Source organism: Notothenia coriiceps, unplaced genomic scaffold (genome assembly GCF_000735185.1).
Source record: "Notothenia coriiceps isolate Sejong01 unplaced genomic scaffold, NC01 NC01_scaffold00010735, whole genome shotgun sequence".
In the NCBI taxonomy this organism is placed as follows: domain Eukaryota; kingdom Metazoa; phylum Chordata; class Actinopteri; order Perciformes; family Nototheniidae; genus Notothenia; species Notothenia coriiceps.
Genome location: NW_011343436.1, coordinates 128,688 through 138,271, shown reverse-complemented (window position 1 = coordinate 138,271; position 9,584 = coordinate 128,688). Strand labels below are relative to the sequence as shown.

The 9,584-nt window shown below is 40.5% G+C and overlaps 1 protein-coding gene across 1 annotated transcript in view; it reads left to right on the top strand.

The window, feature by feature from the left end:
* The first annotated feature begins 7,052 nt into the window (after positions 1–7,052).
* The window catches only part of LOC104946192 (plexin-A1-like), a 34,648-nt gene continuing 32,116 nt past the window's right edge, over positions 7,053–9,584 (top strand). Inside the window, exon 1 of the mRNA XM_010771971.1 lies at positions 7,053–7,063. The gene's annotated coding sequence lies outside the window, so the exon portion shown is untranslated. The remainder of the gene's footprint in view (positions 7,064–9,584) is intronic.

Below are 9,584 nucleotides of genomic sequence, written 5' to 3'. Positions count from 1 at the left end.
CATGAAAGAGTAACCGAGACGCTGTAACTATTTTAGGGTCATGTTTTAATGAGGCGATGGCAAGACAGTGTTGATCAGACGCATTAATTGTCAGTTTTCAACTTTGAAGGAGAACATCTGCATATAGCTTTTCACTCCATAACCTGCGATTCAGTTCAGTCATTAGATAGCTTTTCTTACTGTTAATTGTCCTGTCATTATTCAGAGCTCTTTTTGCGCAAGTGGTGATCATCGTTCTATACTCTTGTCTTTCCATTAAGGGGGAAATAGAGGTGTGCCATTTTATATCTTAACTTAATGGTATTCTTTAAATATGATTCAATTGTGATAACAGCAATATTCTGATGTAATGACTTCATACTGAGAGATACAAGGAACAATGGAAAGACAGGATCAGAAATAAAGCGTACATAAAACTGAAAAAGAAACAAGTTATGAGAAAAATTTATTAATAAATAAAAACTATGGTGGTTAAATGGGATTAAAGAGAAACTTTGTTGCATTTGGCAACAGTTTAAAGGTCCACTTTGAGGTTAATTTAATGAACTCTAAATTACTTTTGTTGTTCAAAAACTAAAGAGCTGAACAAGAAAAACAGTTTTATGCAGAAAAACTATAACTCTTATTTTGCTGAAATTCTACACTGAAAAAACTGAAACGTTGCTTAAATTAAGTATATTATGTGAACACATTTCACATAACTGTATCAGGTTAGTTGAAAGCAATAATATTAAGTTGAACCTAATATTTGTTATTTAAATGTAATATTATTGCTTTCAACAAACCTAATACAGTTATGTGACATCTGTTGACATTATACATTTAATTAAAGTCAATGGTTCAGTTTTTTCAGTGTATGTTCTTGAAATTAAGAATATATCTTTTTTGTATTCTGTAATTATGTCAAGAAAAGCAACTAACATTAATAATTGTGATTATATTTTAAGGTCATATCGCCAACCCTTCGAAGGGAGCTTATAGTTCTCCATGGACTGTATATGATCTCAATATATTATATCAACAGAAACAGTCTTACTTACTAATGAGAGGCTGTAACCCCCCCCCACCCCCTCTCCCTTTTTCTCTTGGATGCAAAAGTAGATGGAAATGAGCAGGGTGATCCAGCCCACAGTCTGTCACCGATCAGTTAGTCCTCATTCACCTCTGGCTGCCTGCCCTGTGTCCCAGGACAGACACCGAGGTAAGGACTTGGTCACCAGTGTGAGCGCTCTGTCTGTTCCCTTCTACACCCGTATCACCTCTGTCTTCCAGCTTATGCGTTAGTCTTTTTATGCAAAGCTCATCCCTCCCTCTCTGCCTCCCTCCACCACTGTCCCAACGCATTGTCTCTCACCTCGGCCCAACATTACTCCTCCCCACTTCTTCCCTCCTCCCGAATCAGTCTCTCTTTCCCTATTGCATCTGTTTGTTGTTTTCCCAGGGGCCTTGAGGGGCCAGAAGGGCCCATGAATAAGTCATTAACTCTGGCCCCCCAGACTCTGTGATCATCGCCAACCTGTTCAAAAACATGGTTCCCCGCCACCTCTCTCGCTCCCTCTGCACCCCTCTTTCCGCATCCATAAGCAATGAAAATATAAATAAATAAAGCATTAGGGACTGTGTGTGTGTGTGTGTGTGTGTGTGTGTGTGTGTGTGTGTGTGTGTGTGTGTGTGTGTGTGTGTGTGTGTGTGTCCTGACATAGAGATGATATTGTATCAAGAAGAGCCAAATCAGTACTTCTGACATTCCCATTGGTTGGGGAAGACTTTTATTTACCAATTTGCTGCAAATTAATTAATGAATATCACCATTTCTTCCAACGGACCGAGAAGAGCTCAAATTCAGTTCTGATTTTTTATAGAAAAACAATAAGTCGTTAAGAAAGAAATGGGAGGAATCTTCCATTGTTCTCAGTTCAGTCAAGTTTTTTAGAGTAACGTTTTATGAGCTACATAAAAAAATCAGTTTGATGTAATTTCTACATTCTTACTGGCTAGTTTGCAGTGATTAATAATTCGGGTTGCACCATCTAAATTTAGGAAATATTTTAGCAGGAAAAACCTTTAATATTGTGTTAGGATGTACTGCCATATGTAAACAGGAAGTCACTGTAGCATCACAGACTGCAGCATAACGTCCAGTGATAGAGTATTGTGTTTGGGTTCACTGTACTCTATTCAGGCGTTTATTTATACATGCATTGACAGAAATATATATAAGTGTTCATGCAGTTCGGTAAGAAAGTGAATAATCTAATTATTCTTACCAGGATAACATTATTTTTCATTTATCACAACATATTTATTGAGCCTGTGACTTTCTCCTCATTTGGTATATCTGATCTGAACTGTGAAGCTTGACATAATTGCATCTTTAGACAACATTTAAGACCACAGACTGAATAGGATATCAAGCTCACCTTAAAAAACCCATAGAGTGTTTATTAGAAAGTAGTAGGCTGGAAAGTTTCTTGAAGTTATTGCTGTCTGATCATTTGAATAAAAAAAAAAATAATTGTCGAAGTGCAGTCTTTAGGTCAGTCGGATCAAAATGGTTGCAGTAGGATAAGAATTCCAGATTTATTTTGATCAATAAAAGCATGGTTAATGAGTCTTTGGGTAATTAATGAATCATGACCTTTGAATTTCAATGTGTTGAATTGCAAACAGAGGCAGAGAGAAACTAGACACGGTAAGGGAAATGTTCAATAATTTCTATCGGCACAGACTATTGGCTGCAACAAGAGTGATTATTAATAAGTCATGTTTACCTACCAAAATACAAATATTTATTACTATATTTTTGGAATAAATTATATTGTTATAACTAATAGCTTTCTTTACGGTGATTTTTCTTTTCCTACTGATATGTATTAAGAAGTAAGTCTCAGAAAAAATCCTGGGAAGGCTGATGAATGAAGAAGGTGAAATAAAAGGTCAACACGTACTTGACAATTATGCACTGTAAATATGATAATATATGGACTGAAATTCAATCTAAATTTCACAGCAATCACAGGGCTTGTTGGCCCATGTTTGTTGGTTCACTCCATGAATTATGGATTTCTCCTCCGTTTGTTAGTTATTTTACGTTGCTAAATGCAATTTTCATACTACTTTTGAGTAATAGGATGGTGAGAAATGATGAATTATGTTACAAATTCTCATAGCGTTTATTTGTAGATTTTTTTCCTGCCATATCCCATAAATGTTAGAACAATGCAATTCATTTCTGAAGTAAATAGTATAAAAACATTTAACTAATACCTTAAATTACATCTTAAGCAACACCGCAGCAATATTTATACTTAGATAACGGTAAAGAAAGATGACAATGGCACACATATGTTTACCTGTTTTGGTTTTTATCAATCTAAAATGGAAACCTTTTTCTTTCCTTTTGTTGGTGCGAAGGGTCAGTCAGAAACATTTGGGCGTATATGAATCAAAGACACCTCATGTTTGTGGGAGCAGGATAACGTACCTGGCTCCATCAGGTGACGAACAACCTCACACTGCCAGAGGCTGCTGCTGACTGCTCACATAAGTTTCCTTAGGTGCATCTTCCCAAAGATTATATCTGCTGCCTTTGCCTTTATCATAAAAGCCCCCTTTATTATGCATGTAAGCAACTTTATCAAAGTATTCTCATAATCAAAGTAAATTGATGAGATTATTGTATGCATATAACATGGATTTATCTTAGTAATCAACATCAGGTGGCCCAGATATAAGCTTTCTCACCTCACAGCAAAACAGATCCCAGCTTTAATTTCATGGCAAAGTGACTTCTGTGTGCAAAGACTTCTCCTGAAATACAGTGTTTGCTTTAAGAGCAGTATATGGTAAAGACTCCATCACGGCTCTGTAAGCAAGTTGGAAAAACCGGCTCCCACATCCCATATGTTTTTCATAAAGGGCATGCCTGGACAAGTCATCAACTGGGGATAGTGAAAGATCTGTTTCTAATTGTTTTAATTGCTGCTTAATCCTCTCAGGAGGTCAAAATAAAGTGTTTTCTAATATGTCTATGTGAATATGTTTCTGCTTATAGAAAAGACCAGGACACAATATTGCCTAAACTGATAATGGCCTGACATTTTTCAATCTTGCTTGGTCCTTTCACTACACCCTGAAATGTGTTAATACAGGCAATTCAATGTGACAACAACATGCACTTCTCGGATACTGTAAATAAAAACATCCTAAAAGTAAAAAATGTCTAATTGTTTCCAGTCGCCTCTAGCTTATTGTATAACACAAAGCCTCTTAACTTTTCCTTGTTTTAACTCTCCTTTCCATTTTGATCCTCAGAAGACCTCACTGTGCCTCATTCAATATGTCATAACTCTTTTTTTCTTATGCTGTTCTCTTAACTCATGTCTATTTGTTAAAAATGTTAACTCTAGTATTATATAACACTGGCAAGTAAGGGTGAGCTGAAAAAAAGCACACACTCAACGGAGTGTGAATAATGACATCACACACACACACACACACACACACACGCACGCACGCACACAAGATAAAGCTTGTGGCCGGTTGCAGATACATTTAAAGTAGTATAGTAATATATATAGTTTATACTTTTTTTTCATCTCTCCCATCGTGTTCATTTATTTGCCTTCAACATATCACAGCAAAGTACACATGGCATTCACAACTCTATCAGGATATACATGCAACCAAACTCTAAACCTCTGACAGCAGCCTGTACTCTCATTCGCCCGAAACAGCAGAATGACCCATTTCATGACAAAACCCACTCTTGTACACTGAAGCATTTTATAATTTTACCAGTTTCGGAGATAGATATGTCCAGCGATACATATATTTTAGAGATTTGTCACAAGAAATGGAATCTCAAATACACATTGTTTCTCTAACTCAGAGTAGCAGAATGTTCCTTATCTATGAGCAGCATCCTATCTGTTAGGGGAATTACAGAAACATCATGTGACGTTTGTACTTTTGAAGACTCAACTTGCCTAATTTGCAATTCTGTAGTCCCAAGTGGCAGTGAGAGATAACAGTTTTGAATTGCTTTATTACTCAGCAATGGGGTTCTCTCAAAACTAAACTCCATATTTTCTTTAGTTTCTGATGAGGCTGGCTATGCAATCATTCCAATGGCAGCTATATTTAGCTGTTGGTGAGGCCAGCCCTCTATAGACAGACATATGGCGCATTTCCACTGCAGCGGGTAGCCCCGTTTAAGCGTCCTTAATCGTCCTCAAGCGGCCAGGCCAGTTTTTGGTGGCCTTTCCATATAGCGTAGCACCGGCTAGTGGGTACTTTTTCCCTCTTTTTCCGGCCCCATAAAATCGTGGTTCTATCAGGCCAGGGCCAGGGCTGAACTAGCGACGTCAACACTCTTGACTGCTGATTGGTCAGAGAGAATCGTCACAAGATCGTGCGCGAGATCATCCCTAGCATCGCATATACTGTATATCTAGAAGCAAGCTTGCAGCCTTTTTAGACGTTCCTACATCTCATTGGGGATGATAAAATCCAGCGGGAGCTCGACGAAACAACACGAAATGTGAAAGTGTTCCAGGATGTCTCCGCACAGATGCCCCGCCTACACTGCGTTGCTACCCCAGGTCCTAAACTGTAATGGAAATGCGCCACAGCCTCGGACGGCCAGCGAGGCAGCCCGAGGCCTGAGCGAGGACGCTTAGGGACGCTTAAATGGGGCTACCCCGCTGCAGTGGAAATGTGCCATTAGTGTCTGCCTCTGCAGAATGAGTTTCTTGCAGAAAAACACAATTTGCCTTTTGTTCCTTACAAAAAAGAAAGATTGCCTTGCATTTCACATAGTTTTTTAGCCCCCTAGCATTTAAGGATATGAACGATAACATTGAAAGAGCAAAAATAGAATCCTTAAGAAAATGCGCAAAGGAATGCTATATCGATGCGCAGGAGTGAGTAACGTAGCCCTTAACAAACATATTTAGTGCAATAGCTCACAACATTTTGAATATAACCTGAGACAAGTCCAATCCTAAAAACACTCAAACTGAGAACTTCAGCATGAGGACCGAAAACCTGCTCCCTGTCCCTCCAGTTAATTACTGCGGTGTTTTTCACGTTATTCCGGGTCCACTCTTTTATTGTCAATCAGCGCGAAGCCTTCCTTCAGAAAAGCTCTCTTCCCCTTTCTCCTGGCTTCTTGAACCGTGTGGCCACAGCTTGGAGCGAGCCTCCCGGTCCTCCTTGGAGAAATCCTCTTTGAAACGAATGTGCATCTCGCTGCAGACTCTCGAACTGAATGATGATTGACCACGGTGTGTTGTTGGAAGTAGCTGCATTACCCTTCATATCCAGCCGATGGACAGTGTCTACTGAGACACGCAGCTTTTCCACAGACAGCGGAACAACTCTTGTGAGTTTCCCGATCACAACTTCTCTTGTGTTTTCTCCTTTTTCAGGCAGACCATTCATCCTCAGATTCCACCTCCATTTGTAGCGGGCTTGCTCCTCGCCAGACTTACGTAGTAAATTGTTATCTTTCAGAAGATCATCAAACTTTTTCTGAAGAGCAGAAATGTCTTTCTTATTTTCTTTAGCTGCTTCAGTGTTTGCTTCAATGCGTTTTTCAAACTTTTCTAACCGCTCTGTCTGTTCATCCATTTTTTTCCAGATAAGAATTGTATTGCCTGGAGAATGGTGCTGCTGCTATCCTCTGCCATTTGTGTTTCGCCATCAACCTTTGATTTCTTTGGATTCGGTCCTTTAGTTGGTGTGTGGTCCCAATTTATTTTGTGTCCCTTAGAGTTGTCCGCTTCCATGTCCTCAATATCCGAGTCGTCACACGCCTCACGGAGAACTTTTAAGTTGTAATCGTGGTCGGTCATGCTAGCAGGCACTTTATGTCAAAAGTGTTGGTAACTGGAGAATTAAAGTAAAATGTGACTATTTAAGCTTCTATAATAACTTAAAGTGTATCATGAATAAGCTATTGCCTGTCGGTTTTGCAGTCAAGGACTCAAATCTAAACTTTTTCTACGAGCCTGCAACGTTCTCACTCCGCCATCTTGCAGTACTCTTCTCAACTCCTCCTGTCATATACTCTCGTAGCAGCTAATAGGCTTGTTTGAAACGCGTTGCGGCTCGCCTCGAAAGTAGACGAGAGTAGCCGATCGCAGCCGGGGGAGGTCTCAAAAAGCTCGCCTGAAGTCGGACAGCTCCGAGTCGGCTTCTTCTTCTTCTTCTTCTTCTTCTTCTTCTTCTTCTTCTTCTTCTTCTTCTTCTTCTTCTTCTTCTTCTTCTTCTTCTTCTTCTTCTTCTTCTTCTTCTTCGCCTTCTTCTTCGCCTTCTTCTTCTTCGCCTTCTTCTTATTCTTCTCTCGGTTTTTTGGCGGATTGCAAACAACTTTAAGGTGCATACTGCAACCTCCGGAGTCGGCTTGACTCGGTTTGCGTTTATAAAGAATGCACACATGTGTTTAATCGTTAATGTCAGATATTTACTAAGTAAATACATTTGTTCCTGCTCAAGATGAGATTCAACTTTATTGTTATTGCACATATTACAGGTACTGAGACAACGAAATGCAGTTTAGCTTCTAACCAGGAGTGCAACAAGCAGTAAAGTGAAAAGTAATGTACACAATCTACAGAATAAAATATAGAATGAATTGAATGATGAATAAACAGTGAGGGGTATGAATACACTAGATATACACAGCAGCCTGTGAGCAGTATGAACAGTGTGTATGAATATGCTAAGATATATAAAGTATGGAAACGGTAAGCAGTGCAAGTATAGTATAAAATATATGGATGTTAACTTCATGATGATAAACATTGTGGAACAATGATGAAAAATGTTAATGGAAGGGGCGACGTAAAACTGAGACAAAACAACAACAAACTTTTGCCAAGCCAATTGGAGAGTTTCATCAGCAGCTCGTGGTAAAAACCACCAATGAGCGCTCAGCTCGAGATACCAGCGAGTCGTTGCTCCCATCAAGCATTTCGCTTCCGCATCCCGTGGAGAAGAACTGCGCCTGCGCGCCTCGCTCCAAGGCTTCGGGCGTCTTTGTCCCGCAAGATTTCAAACGGCTCATGTAGGCGAGCCTCCAGAGCAAGTCGACAGAAGGACTAACCATCGATTGCAATGCACTAGCAAGGACGTTGATCGCAACTGCGCAGGTCTGCGCAGGTCTCCTTGTCCTCAAACAAGCCTATTATGAAATCTCCGTTATTGACATACGTAAATAGGAAGAGTTGAGTTATCAGGAAATAGATTTCAAAGTGACACAGGACACAATTGTATTTAAGCCTATGGATAACTTCAGCAGCGTTTTTATATTTTAATGCCATTGAACACAAACCTTTGATCAGGAACGACTGCAGAGTAAGATTCTCCCGTGTTTGCTCCGTTAAGCTACGTTGTGTGATGTCTGTTTGCGTTTCCCATGTCGGGCAAGTTCTTATCGCTCCAGTGTAGAGTGGTGGAACTGCTTTTGAATTTTATTAGGACATTTTGTTATGGAAAATGTTGTGCATAACCCAGTACTGTTTTAAGCTGTACTATGTCAACACATGTTAATAGATTGAGTTTTTTTAAAATATGGAGTTGCGCTGTGTTCCCTAGTTTACCGCAACACCACAGCGCTATTCGTTATATACTTTTTTTTGTGCGGTACGAGAGGAGTTGGAGAGGCGGCCAAAGGCGGTCAACAATGCAGTCCTAAAAATACAGGCACAGAGGTGTGCGGGTCTCCGTTAGGGCAGAAGCCGTAGTAGAGCGGAGCTGGTGCTACTCTCAGGACGTTGGTGTAGTGAAGAACATGTGAAATGTAGTGGTGGCCACATTAAGGGATAAGTTTGAGACTGCAAAGCCAGTGGTACGATAGGATGAAGCGGGCATCCACAATTGGAACAAAGACCCAAGATTGCGGATTGGAGCAGAGAAGGCAAGGTGCAGTTTCAGCCTCAGGATGAGTGGGAGAATTCAAAGAGCGTCTGTAGTGGGTACAGCGCAGCGCTCCGGCTCCTGTGGTGTTGAAGCGATATAGCTGAAAAATCCAATGTAGGATAGTAAACGACGACTAAATAGCAATGATAGGCAAGCTGCGGCTTTGTTTTTGGAAGGAAAGCAGAAGCGAGGCGGGCAGGCCAAGGGACGTCCTGACGAAGGAGAGAAAATATAGAGGAAACAGGGAGAGAAAGCTGGCACTCTTGCAGTGTATTCGACGTAGAGGAGCCGTTTGGTAGAGCGCTTTGGGCAGGAATTTTTTGTAATGGTCAATTGCTTTGGTTTTCGGAAATTAGCCTGTTTGTCCTATTAAATGTAGAGCAGAGGAGCAGCGCCACAGGATAGAGGAAAGCGCGGAACCCCCGCGATTGTTAGTTTAAAAAAATGTAAAAACGTAGGGCCCCAACAGGCATCTTGCATGAGGGCCCCCAAAAAGCTAGAAACGCCCTGCTAAGTAGCAATGCCTGTTGTGGCCTGTAGCACCATTCCTTGATGGAGGCATTTAGTGTGGGCAGGAAAGGAGTGAGCAGAAGTAAAGTAGTGGGTCGGATTTTTGGTCGTTTTCGTTGACGTATCTGCTTCACACTCTCAGACTTTCA